The following is a 22,887-nucleotide window of genomic DNA, read 5'->3' as shown; positions in this document are numbered from 1 at the left end:
TATATATATCATAATTCATAGTTACACGCTAAGTCTCATTTGTCATCTTAATAGACAACTCAATAGAGTATAATACGGGCACATTCCTTAACAACATAAAATAATATCTAAGCTATTCCATAACTTGAATAACAACTTTACATAGGAAATCCTTAAATCATAAGGATCCCTTTCCTTGAACTTGGGAGATCTATCCAAGCTCTTCACTTAGGCGACATCCTCTAGTCATCACCGCCTACAATTTCTTTACAAACATGAAGAAGAATGGTACTAATACAAGAATGTACCAAGTATAGCAACCATTCAAAAACATACATTTAAAGAGGACATTTAGTTATAAATCATGCATCATGTCTTTTAGTGAACTTCATGAACATTGGAACAACAACCACAACATAGTTCATATGCATAAAATCGACATGGATACTTTTCATGGTACAAATAAGGCCACTTAACACACTTTGAGACACATTCATTACATAGAACACATTACTTCTCTTTTACCTTAACTTCTTTCCTTAAGCAATCCTCAAGTGTACTTTAGTACAATTTTTTACATTGAGGTCACCTAAGATGGTCTCTCCTAAATATGTTTCATCAAATGAATCACATATAATCATAAGCCATAAGCACATCATAGGACATAAGATTCACATAATAACCATTACCTAAGACAACCTCCAAATCCCACTAGTGCAATGTACAAGTAGCATCACATACTACTACTCATACCAAGTCATCCTAGTAAGTCACCCTAAACTTAGGCACATCACATTCTATAACTTACCACACATGCATTTAACCTTAGACATAAGACCGATATAGTTCATCAAAGGTCACATAGGAACTCTTTCATTCATTACGTCTTAGTCCTAACTCACTTCATTCATATCATAGGTAAACCACCCTCACAACCCATTCACAAGATTACTTGTGCAATGTACACATGGAGTCCCATATCCCCACATAACCAAGCAAACTCATTTAGAATCCATAAGTCTAATTCACATGCATCATCATAATTCATGCTTTAAATAATTAAAGTCAATCTTCACATGCATTACTATTTTACATAAATGAATCATAAATCCGTATCTAATGAAGAAACCTCGTCATGATTTCCCTTAGAGTCCTTGTGCAATGTATAAGTAGGGTTCATAGTCCCACCTACACTAACTCTTTCAAGGAATCATGACAATTATTTATAATGCTTATATTAGTTCATTTTTTTTAACTTTAGGGATGCTTAGCTGTAACCGACGTAGACCATGTGAGCTACATGGAATTCGGTGTCGTATGACCCCACATAGAAAAAAAGGCATTTTACTTGCCAAGGTAGAACCATACATAATAGCTATCTAGGTGGATTGATACACTCAAATTAGGTTGGGGTCGATCCCACGAGAAAAATAGTTTAGACTTAACTTCAATCTACGATTAGTTCTATTTAGTCAAGTCCTTCTTAAAATGGGAAATTAAAAGGGGGATTTTGTGAAACAAAAGTCTTGTAATTTTGTTAAGTAAACTAAGTAACAGGAATAAATCTTTGGTGTTTATGAAGTTGTGAGAAAAACTAGGGTTCAAGTGTTCCCCATAGGTTCTTAACGTCGTATCCCTGGCAATAACAATTCTTCCCTAGTGTTTTGCATTCAAAGTGATAAGATAGGTATCTCTAAATTCTTGGTACGACATTTAGAGAATTTCACCTCGTACCTTGGTCCTCTATTTGTGTCTAAGTTACTAACCCTTACTTTTACTTCATATTAAGCATCGTATTTGATGTGTGACTTAGTTATTACTTCACACCAATTGAGACTATCCTATTAGATCATATCCTACTAAATCTATGTTGATAATTCTTACCCTATTAACTGCCTCCTTTGTCCGGCAAGTAGCAATAAGGCAAGTTCTAACAAGTTCACTCATTAAAAAGAATTCTAAGTGAAAGAATTATCAATGCATGCAATAACCTATTTGAGAGTTGTTATTAAGCTAGGTTTAATTTATTAATCACCCATGGTTCCCACAACCCTAGTTGTGGATTTATTTACCCATGCATAGAAGAACACAATTCATGGTTAATAAACAATAAATCATGAACTTTCTTTTGCAAATTCAAAGAAACTCAAGAAATTCAACTTGAAACAACGAAAATCACATGAAAACCAAATTTTAAAATTTGAATTAATGCGAAAGTTGGAAAAACAAATCTCCAAGAACAAACTAAGAAAAATAGTAATAGAATAAAAAAATGAGGTTTTCCACCCTATTTATAGAAAAAATTGTCCTAAAATAAAAGGAATTCAAATAAGGAAGTTGTCGAAAAACGTGGCTTCAATTGACGACCCCCACAGATGGTTCGTCGATGAAACGACAGACCGTCGACTGCCTCCCTAAGTCCAAACTTAGCATCTTCTTTCATCCTTTAACTAGCATCTTCTCTAATCCAATCGATGGAACAACACCACGATCCGTTGATGCACATATGGTCTGTCGATGCCATCTGTCGCTCCATACTTAGCTTTTCTTCAACTTCGGGTACAGGGACATTCTCTGATCAGATTGACGATTTAACAGGACGATTTGTCAATCAATCGACAGACCGTCGATCCTTCCATAGCTCAATACTTGGTTATATTTTTCAGAGTTTCTCTAGATGCTTGAACTTTTAATCTATAGTCGCCATCTACGGTCCATCGATGAGACGACGGTCCGTTGATGGCCTTCGTGGGTCACTTCTGCACTAAATCTCAGCTACCTTCTGCGTTTTGGTTTAGGAAACTTTTCCTGCAAAACAAAGATAAAAACATATTACAACTTCTACAACAAGTCTCTAGACACACACCAATCTTAAGAAAAAAGCATCGAAAGTACCGTAAAACCACAGTACCTCATGGATCCACTATATATATCCTATGGGGACACATAGTTAAGGGATAGTAAGATTACTTCTAGAAACCCAACCTATTGCATTAGCGGGAGGGTCATTTCCTCATTTTAAATATCCACTCGGTGGTAAGCTTAACCTCCCTTTTTTAATACCTTTAATCCTTTATTTTAAATAAGTTCATAAAGTAGGATTTAGGGACTTTCTTCCTCATACATCATATAGCTCACATGTTTCTAGGATGAGAATGGACTTTCACCATGGAACCTACATTATGTGAGAATGTACTTTCACCATGGAACCTACATTATGTGAGAATGTACTTTAACATAATACTACCACTCATACATTCATGGGTGTGTGCTTTCACATATGAGATCTACCTTCACATAAACACCTCTAGGCACACCTGTTCATAACTTCATTAATCATATACTTAACATGCATAGATATAACTAATTATGCGTATGAGAACTATCTTTTCCTTAGTCATCAAGAATCTAACCTACTCATAGTTATTCATGAGTGTGTGTGTTCATATTGGTCATCATGATCACATGAGAGAAACCACCTAGCTATTTAGGAAGCCACACTTCAAGGATCATAAAACATATACAATGTACACCTCAAGTCATGATCAACGTATAAATAGAACATCAAGGGAACCTAGGTCACACACCCACATTACATCATAGAATATAAGAGCATATTCAACATTAGAATAGAAGACTGTTAACATGCATAAGATCACATATTTATATAGGGTTCAATATAGGTAGAGGTCATTGTTCAAAAGTATTCATCACATTTAGTCATGTAGACCATACGTAACCCTAACATGATCATCACATATACATAATATCATTAATACCCCTAGATCATGATACTGGAATGGAAGACTACATAAGACCTTCATACTTGTGATCATAATAACCACAAATCACATTACAACAACTGCCTTCAAGTCCATGATCATAACATATAAAGATGTACAAGAATGTAAACACCTCAACCAAAAGTGGTTCATACTAAGCAATACAATTTATTATTCATACTATGCTTAGTAGAGGAAAATAGGTTAACATATGCCAACTCTCCAAGTTATGATCATCTTGATCAATTCCCAACAATTTATAATCAATTGAAATAAAGGAATATATAACTAAGCAATTCAATACAATCTTAGCATAATCTAATAATCATCAAATCAAGATCACAAGATCCATATTATATCATAATTTAGAGGTTAATTAGACCATGGGTTCTTCATTGAATTATATTGAAAATCATGTTAAAACCATTGATTAATCACATATTCACCATTAGAATGCTTTATAAATAACTTTAACAATGAACTCGTGTCTAGATTGAAACATAGGATTTTTTACTTAAGAATCATGTTTGAAAAACCTTTGAAATAACTCCTTAGGTTGAAGATTAACTAAGGATGAAGGGTTATCATACCTTCTACATGATAAGCCACGAAAATTGGAGAATAATGCACTTGAAATCCATCTCCATGGGCTGTTCGTGAGCTTGGTCACCAATGGAGGTTTTGGGGTTTCATATTTCGGAAGGAGGTTTAATTTGAAAGAGTGAAATTCTAAATTGGAGTTTACGCTTATAAAGTTACTTAAAATACCTAAATATACCTAATATAACCGTCCATATTTTAATTAGGAGGTGGTCTAAATTTCCCAATTCAGCCCTTGCAAGGTAGCGTGCAGCAGACAGAACTACAACATCAAACGATGTCCAGACTGACGGACCGTCGTTGGAATAACGGCGTCGTACAGCACGTCCATCGAACGTGACTGAGTCTCCAATTTTGGGGGCTGATATCACACATATAAGTGTGGATCAACGCCCCCAGTCGATGTGGCGCTGATCAAAGCACGGGGCGTCATTTCATAGGTGTAGTCTGGACATTGCCATGGCAATCCTTGGCCAGCCTTTGAGTCCTCCTCAACGACTCTTTGGGTGGTGCTTGGGTAGTCTTTACCAGAATTTTCAAACCTAAATACGCTCATATACAAGTTAGGGTCCTTACCTATAAATTTAGACCCCAAACAACACATAAAACATACAACGTCACACTAAAACATACTAGTACATCAAAAGATAAACTTTCGAACGTCTTGGTCATTCATGGACGTTTGACGTCCAAACAACTTCAAACCAACTATTACAGCTCTAGAACACTTAATGAACATATTATTAACCTTTTAAGGCACATGTGAGACTCTAGCTACCTTAGTTCATGTTGAGGGTTTGACAAACTACCCTTGTTCTACAATCAATAGAAGCAAAACAAGCATGTAACCAATCCATCCCCAGTATGACATCAAAGTCAAACATATCAAGTTCTAGCAAATCGACCTATGAAAATATATTGGAAAATAATATGGTACAAATTCTAAAGACTCTTTTAGCAACAATGCAGTCACCCACCGGGGTAGTAACCAAAAAAGGTTCAATTAAGACATCGGCTAACACATCAAACTTCATGTCCACTAAAAGAGTTACAAAACATAAAGTAGGATTAGGATATATTAAATTATAGAAATTTACGGAAAAGACTTGTAACATACCTATGACAACATAGAGAGAATCCTCTTGATCACCCCTAGAGCAGAGAGCATAGAAGCAGTTCTTCTTAGGAGCATTAGAACTAGGACCGTTTGCTTGTTCTTGGCTACTCTCACTCCCCTTAGACTTGAGCATAGGACAATTTCTCACTTTATGGCCACTCTCTCCGCAACAAAAAAAATTATTCGTCCAAACAAAATATTCAACAATGTGTTCCTTACCACATTTGGTACAACTAGGTTTCTAATTCGGTGAATCACCACTTGCTTCCTTTTGGGGTCTAGGGTTAGAAACCCTATCATTACGAGCATTGGGGAAATTAGAATGAACTTGGTTGGAGATCCCCTTCTTGAACTTAGGCTTGTCCTGAATTTCCAACTTACCCTTAAATGTACCTCCTTCATAAGATATTATCTTCCTACGATCTCAAATCTTCCTCTTAAGCCTACTCTCCTCAACTTGTTGAGCATGCACCATCAAACGAGAAATGTCCATGTTGTCGTGAAGCATTGCCGAACGACACTCTTCCACAAGATTATTGATGTATCGTCGTTTCACGATACTTACAATGTTTTTTGCTTAAGATTGTTGTGTGTTTAAAGCCTTTTCGTAGTAATTTTAATGTGTTTTTATCTTTATTTTGCAGGAAAGGTTTCCAAAACCAAAACAAAGAATGCTGTGGAGATTTAGTGCAGAAGTGATCCACGAAGGCCATTAACGGCCCATCGTCTCATCGACGGACCATAGATGGTGACCGTCGATTGGAGGTTCAGGCATCTGGAAGCAACTCGGGGATTTTTGACTAAGTGTGGGGCTACGGAAGAATCGATGGTTCGTTGATTGATCGACGAACCATCCTATTAAATCGTCAATCAGAATAGAGAAAGTCCCAGTACCCAACGTTGAAGAAAAGGTAAGAATGGAATGACGAGAAGCATCGACGAACCGTAGATGAATCGACGGACCGTAGATGAATCGATGGACCTTGTAGTTGGTACGTCGATTGGATCAGAGGAGATGCAAGTTGGAAGCTGAAAAACATTCTAAGTCTGGACATACGGAGGCAGTCGATTGAAGCTGTGTTTTTGGACAACTTTCATTATTTGAGTTCCTTTAAATTTAGGACACTGTTTTTATAAATAGGGTGTGAAACCTCGTTTTGGGGTTGGATTCTATTACTAGTTTCTTAGTTTTTTTCTTGGAGATTTATTTTTTTGCAACTTGAGCATTAATCAAAATTTCCAAATTCGGTTTTGAAGTAATTTTTATGGATTTAAGTTGAATTTCTGGATTTTCTTCAAATTTGTTAAACTAAGTTCAGGATTTATTGTGTACCACCAAGAATTATGTTTTTCAAGGAATCGTTAACTAAATCCACAACTAGGGTTGTCGGAACGATGGGTGATTAACAAAATAATCCTAGATTAATAAAAATTCTCAAATAGGTTATTGCATGCATCGATAATTCTTTCGTTTAGAAGTCTTTTTAACGAGTGCACACGTTAGAACTAGCTGGACCAAAGGGGTAGATAATAGAAAAGAATTATTGACATAGATTTAGTGGGATACTATCTAATAGGCTAGTTTCAATTGGTCGAAGTAATAACTATGTCATACATTGAATATGATGCTCAATTAAGTAAAGGTAAGGGTTAGTAACTTAGACACACGTAGACAAACAAGGTACGGGGTGAAATTCTTTAAATGTCGGACCAAAGATTTACAGATAAATAACTTAGCACTTTGCATGCAAAACACTAGGGAAGAATTGTTATGGATAGGATTATGGCGTTATGAACCTATGGGAACACTTACACCCTAGTTTGTCTCACATATTGATAAACACCAATAATTCACTCTTGCTACTTTTTTGATTTCGCAATATTACAATACTTTTGTTTAACAAACCCCCCCTTTAATTACTAGTTTTCGGAAAGGACTTGACTAAATAGAAGTAATCGTATATCAATGTTAAGTCTAAACCATTTTCCTCATGGGATCGACCCCAAACTAATAGTTTGGTTTGTTACTTGATAGGGCCAGTTATACTTCTTTAGGAAAGTGAAATTCGAGCGTATCAAATTTTGGCGCCGCTGCTAGGGAAAGTTGCTTTTAGAGTAACTTTTATAACATTACTGAATTTTAGTCAACAATTTCCTAATTTTACTTTTTTTCTTTTGTTTTTGTTTCTTTCAGGTCTAGCTCTAGTGTATCCCAACTACACGGAGCCAAGAAGAACCAATACTTCCATTCGATCCCAAACTGAACCAAAAACTCTGCCGAATGAATAATCCATAGAACCCCACTAATATAGGTGATGGGATCAACCATCAGCTTCCTCCATCGGTTGATGCTCATAACCAAGTGATTGTGGAAAACCCAGGAGATGATGCTTTGAGGAGGTAACCTCCTATCCCACGCCCTCAAGAGTTCTATAGGGTCAACATTATCATCAGTGATTCTGATGGGACTCTGGTCCTACCTCCTCTACCGAAGGGTCACACATTCATGGTAACTAGTTGCTTGATGAAGATGCTCACCGCCAGAGGTTTGTTATCAGGGCTACCATCTGAGGATACACATGCTCACATCACCAAACAGAGGTCGGTGTGCAAGATTTGTGTAGGGAGGCCAGACTTGGACATGGACGTCATCGAGTTAAGATTGTTCCCTCTCTCATTGACTTGAGAGGCTGCAATATTGTTCACTAAGTTGTCCTATAATTCTATCTATATTTGGGATCAGTTTAGGGATGTGTTCCTAGCACGGTACTGTCAAAGCTTCCAAAAAGCTCAACCACAAAGATAGATTGAACAACTTTGTGGCACTATCTAGGGATTCGGTGAGTAGCACTTGGGACATATTTACTACTTACATGAGAGGTGTCCCAAACCACCACATTAATGATGAGTCATTGAAAGAGTACTTCTATCAGGGGCAAGATGATAATAATAAGGCGGTGATTGATACCATTGTGGGTGGTTCTTATGGTGAGTGTACATACGCAGAGATCACAGAGAAGTTGGAGAAAATCTCTTGCAACAATAAGGCTTGGAGTACTATGAAGTCGGTCACTGGTAGAAACACCATTGCAGTGCAAGCTACACACAATTCAACAACAGATGAGATTCGTGAAGAGATGGATGAAATGAGAACTAAGCTTGGATTGGTATCGAAACATGTCACTAGAGGTGCAGATAAAGTAAATGCGGTGAATTACTTAACTTACCCACCACCGCAAGCGAATGAATATTATAATGAAGAGGATTCATATAAAGTGAATGATCATACAGGGGTTTCCGACCAAATACCCAAGGCTTCAATCAGGAGAATTGGCGCCAAGGTAAAGGAAATAAAGGTTGGAACTATGGGAATTACAACAGAGAGGGTCATTATGTTTGAGATGGAAACTACAATCGTGACAACAACTTCAATCAGGATAACTATGGTAACAGAAACGATCGATGTGGGCCCTATGTTCCACCTCAAATTCGGGTAGTTGCTCCTCAGGATGGGGGAGGTAGTATGGCGCGAGTTGAAGATATGTTGCAGAAGATGAGGAGGAGGTTTGATGCTAGTGATGAGCATGCAAAGGAATTAACAAGTGATTTTTCTAATATCAGGAAAACGGTAGATCTGCATGCTGTCTCGATCAAGCATCTTGAGTTACAAATGGCAAAATTATCCACAACTGGGCACTCTTCCTAGCAACACCATTCAAAATCCTAAAAATGATGGACATTGCATGGCAATCACTAAAAGGAGGTAAGCAAACCATTGATCCATCTATGTCATGTGTGCTAAAAGATGAGGTGAGTAAAGATGAAGAGATAGTGGAAACTAGTCATGAATTTGTGGACCAAGCTCTGAAAGAGGAAGAGGTACCCAAATAAGTGATCCCCATTCGTAGACCACCACCATCATTCTCTCAAATATTGGTGAATAAGACTGAGGATAGTAAATACCAATATTTTATCACTATGTCAAAATATCTTTCCATCGATATCCCTTTGATAGAAGCTTTAAAGCAAATGCCCGAGTATGCCAAGTTCATCAAGGATATGGTTATAAAGAAGAGATCGGTAAGTTTTGAATTTGATGACCAAATATAGCATTTAGTGCTATTTCTACAAGGTATCTTTTGCAGAAGAAAGAAGATTTGGGCGCCTTCACTATTCCATGTATCATAGGTTTGTTACATTTTGCTAAAGCACTATGTGATCCCGGTGCAGGCATAAATATCATGCCTCTCTCCATTTATAAGAAATTGGGTTTCAATGACCCAAATTCCACTGCAATGCGGTTACTAATGGTTGATCGAATAGTGAAGAGGCCTATTGGGATGCTCCATGATGTGCTCATGAAGGTGGAGTCATTTATATTTCCTTCCGATTTTGTGATTCTTGAATGTGAGGGGGATTTTGAGGTGCCTATTATTTTTGGGAGGTCGTTCCTTACTACTGGTCGTGCCTTGGTTGATATGGAAAAAGGCTAGATTAAGTTTAGGTTGAATAATGAAGAAGCAACATTCAACATTTGTAGGTCCATGAAGCAGAGTGGTGAGCTCCGAACGGTATCTACTATATCCTATTGGGTTGAGAGTTCGTCTGAGGTACAAATCGAAGAGCGCGTTGGTGTTGAGGCACTAGTGTCAGTTATCATGAATTTTGAGAGTGATGGTATTGAAGAGTATGTGTCTTTGGTTGCAGCACTTGAATGAGGTGAATTTCGGTCAAACCAAAGAAATTGGTATTAGATATGAGGCATCGCGAGTCTCCACCAGCGAGAAAAGCTATTGAGGAGGCTCAAAAATTACAGCTTAAGACTCTACCACCTCATCTGAGGTATGTATTCTTGGGAAGAGATGAAACTTTGTTGGTAATCATTGCATCAAATTTGAATGTGCAACAAGTAGAGTGACTGCTAGAAGTGTTAAAGAGGTTCAAACGAGTCATTGGTTTGACTATTGAGGACATTATAAGGATCCCACTCAGTATTTGTTCACACAAAATCCAACTCATGCCCGATCACAAGCAAAGTATTAAGCACCAGAGACGTCTGAATCCACCTATGCAAGAGGTAGTGAATAAGGAGATCATTATTTGGTTAGATGTCGGAGTCATATATCCTATTGTAGATTGTAATTGGGTATGCCCTATTTAGTGTGTGCCCAAAAAGGTGGGAATGACAATACTGCCCAATTAGAGGATTGAGCTTGTACCAATAAGGTTGGTGACTTGTTGGAGAGTTTGTAGGGATTACCGGAAATTGAATGTATGGACTGAGAAGGACCATTTCCCTATGCCCTTCATGGACTAGATTTTAGATAGACTTGCAGGAAAAGGATTGTACGATTTTCTTGATGGTTATTTGGGGTACAATCAAATTTCTATTGCACCGGTGGATCAAGACAAGACTACCTTTACTTGCCCTTATGGGATGATAGCATTCAAGAGGATGCCTCTTGGATTGTATAATGCACCGGCTACTTCTAAGAGATGTATGATGTTGATACTCTCTGATATAGTGGAGGACACTATTGAGGTGTTTATGAAAGAATTTTCAGTGGTTGGTGACTCATTTGATCTGTGTTTGAGTCACTTGGTTGAGGTTCTCAAAAGAGGTGAAGAGTGTAATCTTGTGCTAATCTGTGAAAAATTGCACTTTATGGTTAAAGAAGGTATTGTATTGAGTCATCTCATCTCAGAGAAGGGGATAGAGGTTGATCGAGCAAAAGTTGAGGTTATAGAGAGACTCCTTCCACCCATCTCTAGAAGTTTTCTGGGACACGCGGGCTTTAACCAGTGACTTATTAGGGATTTCTCAAAAATTGCACACCCTCTGTGCAAGTTATTTAAGAAGGAATGTAAATTCTATTTTGATGAATTAAGCTTGGATTTGTATCGAAACATGTCAATGGAGGTTCAGATAAAGTAAATGCAATGAATTTCTTAACTTAACCACCACCGCAAGCAAATGAATATTATTATGAAGAGGATTCATATAAAGTGAATGATCAGACGGGGGTTGCCGACCAAATGCCCAAGGCTCCAATCAGGAGAATTGGCGCCAAGGTCAAGGAAATAAAGGTTGGAACTATGGGAATTACAACAGAGAGGGTCATTATGTTTGTGATGGAAACTACAATCGTGACAACAACTTCAATCAGGGTAACTATGGTAATAGAAATGATCGATGTGGGCCCTATGTTCCACCTCAAATTCGAGTATTTGCTCCTCAGGATGGTGCAGGTAGTATGACACGAGTTCAAGATATGTTGCAGAAGATGAGGAGGAGGTTTGATGCTAGTGATGAGCATACAAAGGAATTAACATGTGATTTTTCTAATATCGGGCAAACGGTGGATGCGCATGCTGTCTCGATCAAGCATCTTGAGTTACAAATGGCCAAATTATCCACAACTGTGAACCCACCACAACCGGGCACTCTTCCTAGCAACACCATTCAAAATCCTAAAAATGATGGACATTGCATGGCAATCACTAAAAGGAGGTAAGTAAAACATTGATCCATCTATGTCATCTGTGCTAAAAGATGAGGTGAGTAAAGATGAAGAGGTAGTGGAAACTAGTCATGAATTTGTGGACAAAGCTCTGAAAGAGGAAGAGGTATCAAAAAAAGTGACCCCCATTCTTAGACCACCACCATCATTATCGCAAAGATTTTTTATTAAGACTGAGGATAGTAAATACCAGCATTTTATCACTATGTTGAAATATCTTTCCATTGATATCCCATTGATAGACGCTTTAAAGCAAATGCCCGAGTATGCCTAGTTCATGAAGGATATGGTTATAAAGAAGATATCGGTAAGTTTTGAATTTGATGACCAAATGCAGCATTTAGTGCTATTGCTACAAGGTCTCTTTTTGCATAAGAAAGAAGATTTGGGCGCCTTCACTATTCCATGTACCATAGGTTTGTTACATTTTGCTAAAGCACTATGTGATCTCGGTGCAAGAATAAATATCATTACTCTCTCCATTTATTAGAAATTGGGTTTCAATGACCCAAAGCCCACTGCAATGCGGTTACTAATGGCTGATCGAATAGTGAAGAGGCCTATTGGGATGCTCCATGATGTGCTCATGAAGGTGTAGTCATTTATATTTCCTTCCGATTTTGTGATTCTTGACTATGAGGCAGATTTTAAGGTGCCTATTATTCTTGGGAGGTCGTTCCTTACTACTGGTCGTGCCTTGGTTGATATGGAAAAAGGCTAGATTAAGTTTAGGTTGAATAATCAAGAAGCAACATTCAACATTTGTAGGTCCATGAAGCAGAGTGGTGAGATCCAAACAGTATCTACTAAATCCTACAGGGTTGGGAGTTCGTCTGAGGTACAAATCGAAGAGCGCCTTGGTGTTGAGGCACTAGTGTCCGTGATCATGAATTTTGAGAGTGATGGTATTGAAGAGTATGTGTCTTTGGTTGCAGCACTTGAATGAGGTCAATTTCGGTCAAACCAACGAAATTGGTATTAGATATGAGGCATCGCGAGTCTCTACCAGCCAGAACATCTATTGAGGAGGCTCAAAATTACGGCTTAAGACTCTACCACATCATCTGAGGTATGTATTCTTGGGAAGAGATGACACTTTGCTGGTAATCATTGCATCGGATTTGAATGTGCAATAAGTAGAGTGACTTCTAGAAGTGTTAAAGAGGATTAAACGAGTCATTGGTTTGACTATTAAGTACATTATATGGATCCCACCCAGTATTTGTTCACAAAAAATCCAACTCATGCGCGATCACAAGCTAAGTATTAAGCACCAGAGACGTCTGAATCCACCTATGCAAGAGGTAGTGAAGAAGGAGATCATTAAGTGGTTAGATGTCGGAGTCATATATCCTATTGTAGATAGTAATTGGGTATGCCCTATTTAGTGTGTTCCCAAAAAGGTGGGAATGACAATACTGTCCAATTAGAGGATTGAGCTTGTACCAATGAGGTTTGTGACTTGTTAGAGAGTTTGTAGGGATTATCGGGAACTGAATGTATGGACTGAGAAGGACCATTTCCCTATGCCCTTCATGGACTAGATTTTAGATAGACTTGCAGGAAAAGGATGGTACAGTTTTCTTGATGGTTATTTGGGGTACAATCAAATTTCTATTGCACCGGTGGATCAAGAGAAGACTACCTTTACTTGCCCTTATGGGATGTTAGCATTCAAGAGGATGCCTTTTGGATTGTATAATGCACCGGCTACTTCTAAGAGATGTATGATGTTGATATTCTCCGATATAGTGGAGGACACTATTGAGGTGTTTATGGATGAATTTTCAGTGGTTGGTGACTCATTTAATCTGTGTTTGAGTCACTTAGTTGAGGTTCTCAAAAGAGGTGAAGAGTGTAATCTTGTGCTAAGCTGTGAAAAATTGCACTTTATGGTTAAAGAAGGTATTGTATTGGGTCATCGCATCTCAGAGAAGGGGATAGAGGTTGATCGAGCTAAAGTTGAGGTTATAGAGAGACTCCTTCCACCCATCTCTAGAAGTTTTCTGGCACACGCGGGCTTTAACCAGTGACTTATTAAGGATTTCTCTAAAATTGCACACCCTCTGTGCAAGTTATTTGAGAAGGAATCTAAATTCTATTTTGATGAATCTTGTTAGAAGGCGTATGGAGAGTTGAAAGAGAAGTTCGTGTCTGGACCCATAATTATCTCCCCGGATTCGAGTAAACCATTTAAGGTGATGTGTGATGCTAGTGGGGTTTCTCTTGGTGTGGTATTGGGAAAAAGAAGGGATTAAACCCTTCACCCCATCTATTATGCAGTAAGGCCTTAAATGAAGCACAAAAGAATTACACTGTATCTGAACAAGAGCTCCTTGTGGTTGTATTAGCATTCGAAAAATTCCACTCCTATTTGCTTTGCATGAAATTCATAGTGCATAATGATCACTCCGCTTTAAGGTATTTGATGGAAAATAATTATGTGAACCAAGGTTGTTTAGATGGTTGCTACTATTGCAAGAGTTTGATTTTGAGGTGAAAGATAGAAAAGGGACTGAAAATCAAGTTGCCGATCACACGTCCAGATTGGAAGATGAAGCTATACAAGAGTTGGGTGAAAATGCTGAAATTGATAATACCTTCCTTGATGATCATATATTGGTTTCTTCTCATTATTTAATTCCATGGTTCGCCAATTTTGCGAATTATCTTGCTAGTTAGATAGTCCCATCGGACTTGTTGTTCTATCAGAGGAAAAAGTTCATGCATGATGTCAAAAATTTCTTTTGGGATGAGCCTTACTTATACCGAAGTTGTGCTGACGGGCTTATTCGTCGTTGCATGGCGGAAGTTGAGATGCTAAGTGTTTTGGAGGCATGACACTCCTCGCCTATGGGTGGACATCATAGTGGTATCCAGACTGCCTACAAGATTTTCCAGTTTGGGTACTATTGTCCAGCTATTCACCAAGATTCTAATGAGTTTGCCAAGTCATGTGATAGGTGCCAAAGAGATGGGGGAATTTCTAAGAAGCAAGAGCTCCCTTTAAATCCCATTATGATGATTGAGTTGTTTGATGTATGCGGAATTGATTTTATGGGCCCGTTTGTGAGTTCTCATGGGATGAAATATATTATTGTGTCGGTAGAGTATGTGTCGAAATGGGTAGAATCCATAGCACTTGCCAACAATGAAGAGGAGAATGTCACTGTGTTCTTAAAGAAAACATGTTCTCCAGATTTGGCACTCCTAGGGACATTATTTGTGATGGGGGATATCACTTTTGCAACAAGTTGTTCAAATGGTTATTGGAGAAATATGGGGTTCACCATGATGTGGCCACTTCGTACCATCCGCAGACTAGTGGGCAAGTTGAGGTGTCCAATCGAGAGATAAATGAAATCCTGTCGAAAACGGTAAATGCTAATAGAAAGGACCCGCTTGCTCGTTGATCTTCGAGGCTATACGCCTCAGGTTTGATTCACCTACCACCCTTCGTTATATTTCTCATGCATTGGTGATAATTGCATGTTTTTTTGTTGGGGGTGGGGTAATCAAAAGTGAGTGCTAGTGTGAAGTCTGAATAGCCCAACTCATGATCCTGTCCTGGTGGTTTTCTTGCCTGTGTTCTTTTGCCACAAGAGATTGATTACTTTATTGTTGAACCGGCATATGTTGTAACTTGCACAGAATGTTAAAGTGAAATATTAAGCATGATGGCTAAACATGAATTATATCCCATTATTATAAAGTGCTTGCATGAATTGGTATAATGAATGTTGAACCTGTTGGCTCTAATCATGACATAGAGATGCACCCACTACATGACCCTCAATCTCACTCAAACTATGTGACCGAAAATTTGATAATGTAATGAGGTGTCAAGAAAGTGTGAGGAAATTTGATTGTTCCCCTGTTGGTACCTAGCTAGAACTTGCCCAATTGGTCTTGCAAAAGGAATTTGTGTTATAAAATTAGGAAAGGATCATAGGCCCTTGTTAAAATTAGCAAACATCTAGCCTAAAGGAAAGTGAACCGAATGAAATTGTTATCCATTTTTATTCAAATATTTTGAGCCTCTAATAGACTTTTCTTTTCTTCACCGACTCATCTTCTGTGGGTATAATGTGTTGGTCTTGGTCCCTTCTTGGACATGTGTACTTCAACTTAGATCAAAATCATAAGTTGAGGGTGGCTAATGCATAAACAAACCTCTTCTTCTCCCTGATCCAACCTTGGGTAATGTATACCTCGACTCATGGCAAAGACATAAGTTGAGGATGTCTATTAAGAGTGATTGACCTGAAAAGTGGGTATGAAAAGAGTATTGTCGAAAACAAAAGAAAGAGTGATCAAAATAAGTGGCTCAGCAAAATTTGATCAATTAAGAAAAAGAAGAAAGAGTCACTTCCACAAATCACATAAGAGAAAGCAAGGGAAAGATTTCAAGAAAAAAAAAAGTAAGGCCTAATAGTTAATGAAAGAGGTAGGACGCTTAGTCGTAATGTCAAGGAGAGAAATAAGTCACTAAAATGTACCCATATGTACCATACCTGACCCTGAGCCTATGTTAGAAGCCAAGAAAGTCCTATCTTGATCCAAAGAGTCTAATATGGTGAACTTAAGCTGTGAAAATAAGGGCAAGCCTATGGGAACAAGTACAAACTAGGTGTGAATTTGTTCTGAGAGTTAGTGTTGAATAATGATCCTTATACTCAAAATTAAAATCACTCTGCGAAAAAGGATGATGTCTTTTGAAGTAAGGGCATTAATTGCAATATCGGAAAGTTGGGTGTTAGTGCATGGTGAGTCTGTGTCATGGTCTGATCCACATGAGTAAGCTTATCAAACCAATGAGAAGAAAGCATGATTTAAAGCAATGAAAAAGTTGGGATTGATAACCATAGATTGCAAAATCGTAGAAGAGGATACATGTGTACAAAGTGTTATGTTGAGTCATAGTGAGTCACTTGAGGACAAACAACGAATTTAAGTTGAGGTTGTTGATGTACCGTGGTTTCACGGTACTTACAATGCTTTTTCCTTAAGAATGTTGTGTGTCTAAAGCCTACTTGCAGTAATTTTAATATGTTTTTATCTTTGTTTTGCAGCAACGGTGTCCAAAACCAAAACGCAGAAGGCTGTGGAGATTTAGTGCAAAAGTGACCCACAAAGGCCATCGACGGCCCTTCGTCTCATCGATTGACAATAGATGGTGACCATCGATTTGAGGTTCAGGCATCTGGAAGAAACATAGGAATTCTGACCAAGTGTGGGGCTACGGAAGAATCGACGGTGTGTTGATTGATCTACGGACCGTCCTGTTGAATCTTCAATCAGATCAGAGAAAATTCCAGTACGTGACGTTGAAGAAAAGCTAAGTATGGAACGACGCGAAGCATCGGCAGATTGTAGGTGAATCGACGGACAGTTTTGTTGGTCCGTCGATTGGAGAAGAGAAGATGCAAGTTGGAAGCTGAGAAAAATGCTAAGTCTTGACTTACAGAGGCAATCGACAGTCTGTCGTTAGACCGATGGACCATCTGTGAGGTCATCAATTGAAGCCGTATTTTTTGGACAACTTTCCTTATTTGAATTCCTTTTAATATAGGACACTGTTTTTAAAAATTGGGCTTAAAGCCTAGGTTTTGTGGTTGGATTCTATTACTAGTTTCTTAGTTTGTTCTTTGAGATTTGTTTTTTCAACTTGAGCATTAATCAAAATTTCCGGATTTGGTTTTCAAGTGATTTCTGTGGATTCAAGTTGAATTTCTGGATTTTCTTTGAATTTGTCAAACTAAGTTCATGATTTATTGTCTATCAACAATGAATTGTGTTTTTCTAAGCATGGTTAACTAAATCCACATCTAGGATTGTGTGAAACATGGGTGATTAATTAAATAAACCTAGCCTAATAACAATTCTCAAATAGGTTATTGCATGCATCGATAATTCTTTCGTTTAGAAGTCTTTTTAACGAGTGCACTCCTTAGAACTCGTCTTATTGGTACTTGTCGTACCAAGGCGGTAGTTAATAGGAAAAGAATTAATGACATAGATTTAATGGGATACTATGTAATAGGCTAGTATCGATTGGTGAGAAGTAATAACTAAGCCATACATCGAATATGATGCTTAATATGAAGTAAAGGTAAGGGTTAGTAACTTAGACAAACGTAGTCGGATCAACGTATAGGGTGAAATTTTCTAAATGTCGGACCAAGGATTAAGAGATACATAGCTTATAACTTTAAATTCAAAACACTAGGGAAGAATGGTTATAGCTATGATTATGGCATTATGAACCTACGGGGAACACTTACACACTAGTTTCTCTCACAACTTGATAAACACCAATAATTCACTCTTGCTACTTGTTTGATTTCGCAATATTAAATTACTTTTGCTTCACAAAGCCCCCCATTTATTTACTATTTTTGGGAAAGGACTTGACTAAATAGAAGTAATCGTATATTGAAGTTAAGTCTAAACCTTTTTCCTTAAGGATCGGCCCCAACCTAATAGTTGGGTTCTTTACTTGATACGACCCGTTATACTTTTATAGGGAAGTTTAATTTTAGCATATCAATCATTGGACACACCCATCAAAAAATGGTTCATTCCATCTCTAGGATTGGACACCAAAGAAGAGGCATACTTACACAACTTCGTGAATTTAAAAGATTACTCTAGCACACTCATACCTCCTTGACGAAGGTTGATGAACTCTTCCACTTCTCCCTCAGTTTTCTCCCTTAGGAAATAACCGATCAAGAAATGCCCTCCTAAAAACTTTCTAACTTATGGGACCCGCTCCAAAGCTTTATTGTCCCTCCATTTAGTATACCAAGTTTGAGACACATCTTTGAGTTGATAAGCGGCTAGCTTAGCCTTCTCATTTGACTCACCTCCATAATATACAAGATCTTGTAGAGCTCATCGAGAAATTCTTGAGGGTCTTCATTAACCTTAAACCCAAAGAAAATTTGAGGGTTCATCCTTGTGAAGTCCCTCAAGCAAAAAGCCACGGTAGTAGAATTTTGGTTCACACGGGGTGCAATTTCACTATTTGCTTGAGCGGACATAGATTGAGTGGAGTGGCTACGACTTGAGCTTATGTAGTCATGGCTTGAGACAAACTTATAAGCCGACCTTATCTCTCCATCTGTCATAGCAGGACGATTGACCGGACCTTGGTCACCTTGAGGAGCTTGTTCTTGAGGAGGAGCTTGATTTCCTTGTGGAGAAGCTTAGTTACCATGTGGAGGAGCTCCCGCATTAGCAATCTCCTCTTCAAATCTTTATGTGGCTGACCTTCTAGTAGTCATAGCCTATGACCACAAGAAAAGGGTTATAAGAAAGAGATACATAGAGTTAAGACTCTTGAGGCACAACATCGGAATACCAAGAAGATGAGAATTTTCTAAGCATCACATAGCCTCTCATTCATAAGTGTGGTGCGCTTCACAATTATGAACAAGACTCTACATAGATTTTGTTAAGTGAGACATCAATCATAAAATTTACTCAAGATCATACTTTGATAGCAAGTTAATCACGACTAGGGAGCACCCCATAGACACAATTGGCATCTTCGTCCTCGAAGAGGAATTAGACTAGACCTTAGCATACATCATTGCATATCATAGGTAGAGAAATAAAGAAAACTTAAAAACTTGTACATATGAAGTATAGTTAGACTGCTCGTAATCATATATGAAGTTTACATAGACTTCTCATTTATGAAGTTTACATAGACTTCTCATATAACAACATAGTCATTTCATTTAAGTAGTCTAACTCACATACAACCATCTATCATAGAAATATAAGATTTGGGCATATTCCTTACACTATTATAATATGTCTCATATAGGCTTACAACAAAGTCTCAAAGATATGGAAAGAGCTATTGTCTTAGAGATATTCCATACTAGTAAGGCTAGAAAAGAGGCATCATCCTCGGATTTGAGGACTCACCAACAACTACAGAAAAGATCTAAGTCTTCCTTGCAAATGGCCTCGAAATCTCTTCAATGTCCCAAACCTACATATTTGTAGAAATATAAAGAATTGGATAAGTACACTATGCAATAAAAATGCTGAAATCATGCACAAAAGGGACCTTTTATTTAAAATCATTCTAAGTCATTTTTTAAATCCTTTATGCACACTCAAGAGCATATACAAGTCAATACCCATAACACCACTAAGACATGCTCATATCCATATACAAGAATTGCATCATCATAAGGTCACGACAACAATCCATATACTAGAGTTCGTATCATCGAAGCATACAAGACCCATACATACAATCTCAATCCAAGCCAACTAGTGCAATGCTCATGTGAAATCCCGTAGCCCCACATAATCAAGTAACGAGAAAAGAGACCATAATTATTGCCTATACGTCATATAATATCATATCATGTGTACTCATCATTTACGTAGCAATTTAGACCAATATCATGTTCATCAAATGAAACCAACATCATCTAAGACCAACATTATATGAAGCCAACATATATGTATTTCATTCATAATATAAGTGCATAAGAACATCCACCTAGGACTCCCCTGAAGCCGAACTTGTGCAATGCATAGGTAAAGTCACATACCCTTACCTACACAAAGTATAACCCCTTATGTCACCCTAGGTAGAGTTCATCTTATTACATTCATTCATTCATTTTACATTTGGGAACATTCGTCTTAACCGACAATAGACCATGTGAGCTAAACACGGAACCAATGTCATGAAACCTTATACTGGAAGAAGGTGCTATACTTGCAAAGGTATAACCAAAAATCAAACTTCAATTGATTATCATCATCAAGAGTCGACCAACATAATTGAAGTAGAGAAATCGTAATCTCAAAAATCATACCAACCCCTTCCAAAGAATTCCTATAATATCATAGCCTAAATTTCACCACAATCATCCAATAATACAATCACCATTATTATATAATAGTAAATTAAGCAATAACATATTAAATTCCAACATCGCTAATCATCTATCAACCTATCCATAAAAGGTATCATTCATGGCTTTTTTAATAGAAACTAGGTCAAAAACGAAGGAACTACAATAATCTACCAATAAACAATCATAATCTATAAATATAAATCAAAGGAATATAACATTAAATCAATTTAAAAGATAACCCACGAAATTGGATGAAAACCAAATTTTTGACATCTTTGAAAACCAAACTTTGAAGAACCTCTTGGAGAAAGCAGTCCAAAGAGTAAATAGCCTCAATACCTTGTTAATCCTTGAATAATTGTATAAGAAAGTCTTTGTATTGAATACCTAATGAATCTTTAACCCTGGTCTTCAATGGGGGTCTTTTGGTAGTGAGAGAAAGTAGAGAGAATTGGGAGTTAATTGGGTATGAGGAATTGTGAGGTATTAGGTTAGTTTAATGTGTTATAATCCTTTTATAGTCCCAAAATAATAAGTTCAACCACCTATTAAACCCTAATTAATAATTCACTAATTAACTAATTGCCCTTAAGTCAACCTAAAAAGGGTAGTGAAGTGGGGTTCCAAACAACGTCACCCCATCTACAGTGCGTCCATCAAACCACGGACCCTAATGGTCTTCATGGTTTTGGTCAGAGACTACAATTTGGGACAATTTTGGGAGTATTCTAAGTATAAATTAACGATCACCATCGACGGGCCATTGTCCTATCGACATTTTGTTGTTTGCTTCATCAATGGCACACTGCCATTTGACAGTTCTGAGGACAAAATGTAGGGTCCTCCTCAAGGACCCTTAGGGTTGTGTTTGGGGATTCTTACCTAGACATTTAGAACCTAAACACTTTCTAATATGTATTCTTAACATCTTCACCAAATTTGACTTCAATCCGACTCTTTAAACCCCTTGAAACACACAAAGGCACATTAGTTCAATTTTCACTAGTCTCCGGAAGTCGTGGTCGTTTCTTGATGTTTTGAGTTTAACCCTTCCTAATTGATTTTATTACCTTTGTTTAATCTTAGAAACACTGTATTAAGGCTTATTTAATAAAGTGAGTCGCTATACTAAGTTATGGAACTTCCGAGTGTTACAGAATATACTTCTTTGAAGAAAGAACTTCAACTTTACTCTTTTCTAAACTCAACTATTAAGTCTTAAAACAAAGTTAAAATGTGTATAAAGACTTCTTGAAAATTTGAACTTAACTTATATTAATTATCTTGAATCTTAATAAACTTGATTTTTAAGTCTAAAAACAAAGTTAAAAGCATTTGCAAAAAGACTTCTTGAAAGGACTCTAAGAACTTTCAATACTTACTTCTTAACTTTTAATTTTGACTCTTAACTTCTTTGACTTTGTAACTTTCCTTGAATTTAAATATTGATTAAAGGATCGTGATATGAAGTTTATGGATGGTTTTATAAGGTTTAGATGTACCTTAGAGTATTAGAATCAACTAAGACACATAGGTACATCACTCCGAAACTAGTACAGAAATATCGGGGAAGTCTGTGGAGAACTGGTGTCCCTGGCTCATTGAGAGGCATGGGGCGCCAGCACTTAAATTTCAGAAAGCTGGGTAGGGCTCTCTAGAAGGCGCAGCCAAGGCCAAATGGACAGAAACTTTCCCGTGGGACTCTGAGAGGTGCGGCGCCCCAACCCCCTTAACCAGGGTCTCGAATTTTCTCCTTCCTTTCTCATCTCTAAGCCCTCTAAACTTCCATGGTTCTTTCCCCAAACTCTTAGAATAATTAGTACTATCAATATACAATAGATTGTACCTGAAATTACACCCAAAAACATGAATCAAACAATAAAGAACCTTCAAAAACACAACCATCAAGAACTCAACGAATTCTCAACAGTGTTCTTCAAGAAATCACTTTCTTAACATTCAAAGAACTTAAATTCGTTGAATCTAAATAATCT

This window comes from Solanum pennellii, chromosome 7 (assembly GCF_001406875.1).
Source record: "Solanum pennellii chromosome 7, SPENNV200".
NCBI classification, from domain to species: domain Eukaryota; kingdom Viridiplantae; phylum Streptophyta; class Magnoliopsida; order Solanales; family Solanaceae; genus Solanum; species Solanum pennellii.
Note: the sequence above shows the minus strand (reverse complement) of the source record.